The 4,173-nt window shown below is 45.1% G+C and overlaps 1 pseudogene; it reads right to left on the bottom strand.

Moving 5' to 3' along the window:
* Nucleotides 1-211: 211 nt before the first annotated feature.
* On the bottom strand, nucleotides 212-3,468 carry LOC104657106 (annotated as a pseudogene).
* Between the last annotated feature and the right edge of the window lie 705 nt (nucleotides 3,469-4,173).

Here is a 4,173-nt window from a genome sequence, read left to right as displayed (position 1 = left end):
TCAATTGTCAACAAGTGATGATATTTTAAGTGTTAAGTTGAATTTTAAAATGCATTCAAAATTATTAATACATAAGAATCACAAGAGCATGTACATTTTAGCCTCAGCAGCTTAAGTAATTAGATAGATGGTTTGGTCCCAAAAGGGACCAAAACTAAAGGTTCAAGAAGTAAATAAATGATCCTGTCTTGTATTTTTTTCTTTTTTTTTAATGAAAATGAATTTTTAATTTCATGAGCATTAAAAAGAAAACCAAAACCTGTCACATTTCCTTCCCACTCATACAAACAGCTCTCAAATGAGATTCTTCAAATTTTACATTTTTTCCATTCTGGCTCATTCTTTGCTTCCTCATCATCAGATTCAACTTGGCCAAACATGATTCTGGGCTGAGTCTTGGAACATGTTGGAAAAACCCAATATAGGTTGTCTTCTGCTGCTTTGGAATGATGCAAAATGGCTTCCCAATGATTACTGTTATCAGTCTTGTCCAAAGCAATGTTCTTCACAATATAGGAAGAAAGAGTGCCCTTGTGGGTCCCAACTCTGCCACCACAACCTGGGTTAGCTACAGGAGGTTCAGGTTTATGTGACTTCAGGGACTCCAGTCTGTCCTTCTCTAGCTGTTTCCTTGTACTCCTTTGGCGGGGCTCACAGAACATAGGCAAGACATGAGGGGTGATGATGTAGTCCTGGGTTAGTGTCTCAGCTTGTTTTGCCTTTCACTGGTTTTTTGTGTGTTCGTTTGTTAGAAAAGCCGGCATAAAAAACTTTTATTGCAATAACAAAACTTGAAACTCATATATTGTGCTGGAGGGACGAGACAGCAATGATTTCTCTCACCAAATCACTACGCAGGACAGCAAAGGGGGTGAAAATGGCCCGAGGGAGGAAAAGCCAGGAAACTGAGATCAGCAGAGGGAGCATCAAAAAACAGGAGATGCTGAAGCTGCAATGACCAGCATTATTTTCTTAAGAGAACATTCCAGGATTTGTCATGATGCCTGGGCTTTCATTGTGTGTTAAGTCTACAAGCAGCACCTTCAATTTAAACTATCAATTAAAGTTTTTAAAATTCAGGAAGTGGTGGAGCTTGGAAAGTTATGAGATTACAAAATTCCTGAAAGTCCACTAGAAAAACCACAGGATGGAAAAAAATAAATAAATAAGCCAGGCCACAAAGAAGACTTCAGAGGTCCCCACTGGCCTAGGGACAGATACCTGTAGTGTCCAGCAGGGCAGTGAACATGATCTGCTTTCAAAGGCAGAGGATTTAAGGGGAGGGTGGGGTGAGACTAGTGGAAGCAAAGGCTCTCCCTATCCCCACCTCAGTTTGAGGTAGGGTTTTTAATTTAACCTGATGACATCTCTCAACTTGGAGAATAATTCAGCCCTAAACAGTGCCTCAAATCTGCTATCGCTTTGTAGCGCAGCAGCAAGAATGTTTAATATATAATAGATTAAAATTTCATCCCCCAAAATAAAATAAAATATTCTTGCAACCCCCCCCCCACCTCCCCCCGCCAACACACACACACACCAATTCCTATTCTAAAGTTAACCTATCACTTGTGCTGTTAATACTTGACCATATACTTATTGGAAACCTAGATCCGAAAGACTGAAACTGAATCTTCACCCCAAAATGAAAGCAAATTAAAATGAATAATTTGAGGTTTATGGCATATAGTTTAGGTAAACACACATATGAGGAGAAAGGGGAAGAGGAGATGGAGGTGTGGGAAGCAAAGCTGAGTGACAGAACACATTCAGTCAGAGCAGATGTCTATATAGAGTGGAATGGAACATCAGGAAAAGCTCCATATGGATTCAGGTGCACGCGTCTGGAGGCACCAGATCCCTCCATGGCAGATCCAGGAACAGGGATCTGGATCTTGGATCATTCTAAAACTGGAATGACAGGAGGAGGCCATTCCTGTCATTCCAGTTTTAGAAGCTCCACATCGAAGACGAGAGTGGCATGTGGTGGGATGATGCCTGGGTGCTCAGTGGCACTGTAGGCGTAATCTGGAGATACAGTCAGTTTGGCTGCCTGACCCACATTCTTCTGGACAACCCCTACTTCTCACCCTGGGATCACCTCCTGCTTGCCTACCATAAGCTTAAAGGGCTTTTCTGTCCCGGGAGGAATCAACTTTCTTTCCATCTTCAAGCATCCCGGTGTAGTGCATCAAGCAGATCTGGCCACGCTTCGGGAGGGTGTGCACGTCTCCTGGGGAGATGGTTTCCACCTGCACTCTCATAGTTGCTGCGGACGCTGGGTGGGCAGGCGGTGCAACGGGTGGCGTGGACTCACAGCGACCTGGCGGCAGTTCCATAGTTCTGCCTAGTCCCCTTGCGCCGGGTTAGCCACACATAATTTTGCTCCCCTCTGACTCTTGTTGGGGTTGTAATAGACTTTTGGCAATTATTTCCAGTTCCAACCATGATCTGGTTCAGCCTTGGATGCCGCAGGCAGTGTCTGTGATGTCTGTTTCATAGAACCTTTGGAAAGTCCTACACTCAAGGCAAACAAGTTTGCCGCTGCCACATCCTCTTTGAACAGATGTACCAGTGACTATGAGCTTATCATCTGGACTGAAACAGCAGTCAGTCATTGGGAACATGGTGGGAAGACCCGAGGCTGAAAAAAGTGGCTTATTAAATTGTCAGATGTCTCATAATTTTAACAAATCATCACCTTCACGAGAGGCAAGGACATTACCATCATAGGAAAAAGTCACGCCAAGAAGTGTCTGTGTCCAGGTAATGAGACTGTTTATAGTTGAACTTAGGATGAACAGTCAGATATCAGTCCCAGATCTGTATGCTTCCATTCTGGCAGGCAGTTGCTATGAGATTTCCATCTCTATTATATATGCACATTGTGGGAATGACTTTTTTGCCCTGCATGGTCCGTGGTTTAAACACAGTTTTTTGTTTCTTTGCATTTTCAATTTCCCACGTCCTCACAGTCCTGTAATCCAGGACAGTATAAACATTCTTGCCCCTGCTGGTTCCACAGTACTCCTCTCCTGGGTACACTTCTGTATTTCTTGCTGAACTTAAAATGCCAATAGAAGCGATTTCTTCACCTCCATCAGGGTTACACTTCAGGAAAAGGAAGCAGGGGTTTTCATGTTGGTTGTTCAGGCCTCTTCAAAATCACCAGATCCTCGCCTGGAGCAGGCGGCGCTAGCAGCTCCTCATATTCGAAGTCGCAGGCGCTAAGACGCCCGAGTGAGAAGCAGGCTGTGGGTCAGGGCTCCGCCTGCGGCATCCCAGGAAGAGGGCAGCGTGGGGCCGGAGTGAGGCCCAGTCCTCGGTCCGCGTCTCCATTTCGCCGCCTCCTGCCAGGCCAGCCCAGCCCCGGAACTTCTCTTCCAGTGCTTGAGGGTCCACCCGTGCAGCGTGGAAATGGGCAGGCAGGGCGACTTCCGGCTCGCTCCTTTGTCTTGTATTTTCCATCGTCTGGTTTCCACAGTTGTATGTGGGTGGCAGTCATTATCGTCATCATCACTATTATCAGTGAATATTTTATGGTGCCTTGATTAAGTGGAGGCACAGTGCTAGGTACAGTTAAGGACTTTACCTTTCTAGAAGATACAGTCACCGTTTTTAAGGAGTGTCCCATCTGTTTCTGGCCCAGAGGTAAGATTAGAGGTTCTGACATGGTGATAAGTTTGAAAAACAGATACAGCCCTGGAAGTCCCGGGGAGAAGGGAGGAGGACAGGGAGCAAGCTTCAGAGTGCTGACTTCCAAAGTCCTTCCGCAGATAGCCAGTGTGCTTCCAGCTGCTCAGTGGGAAGAGCCTCAGAAATAGTGGAACGCTGCAGGGAGGTAAAAGGAGAATGAAGCCTGAGACATGGCCACAGAGTTCAGTAACGGGTAATGGCACTGATGAACTTGCCATAGTGAGACCGGGACAGGAACCAGATGGCAAGAGGTTAACGAATCAGAGGGGGTCGGGAACTGGAGAGAGAGGCTTGGTCATGAGAAGAAAGGAGCAGGGTCAAGGGAAGATGTTTCCAGGAGATAATTCAAAAATGGAAAAGTTTGATTATTTCCGGTTGTTTGATGGGTAAATGGGAATTCATTATACAATTCTCTATACCTAGTGAGTATTTTTTAATTTCTTTAATAAAAATTTAGGAAAGGCAAAGTGAGAACTG

Source organism: Rhinopithecus roxellana, chromosome 1 (genome assembly GCF_007565055.1).
Source record: "Rhinopithecus roxellana isolate Shanxi Qingling chromosome 1, ASM756505v1, whole genome shotgun sequence".
NCBI lineage: Eukaryota > Metazoa > Chordata > Mammalia > Primates > Cercopithecidae > Rhinopithecus > Rhinopithecus roxellana.
Note: the sequence above shows the minus strand (reverse complement) of the source record. Positions and strands in the feature narration are given on the sequence as shown.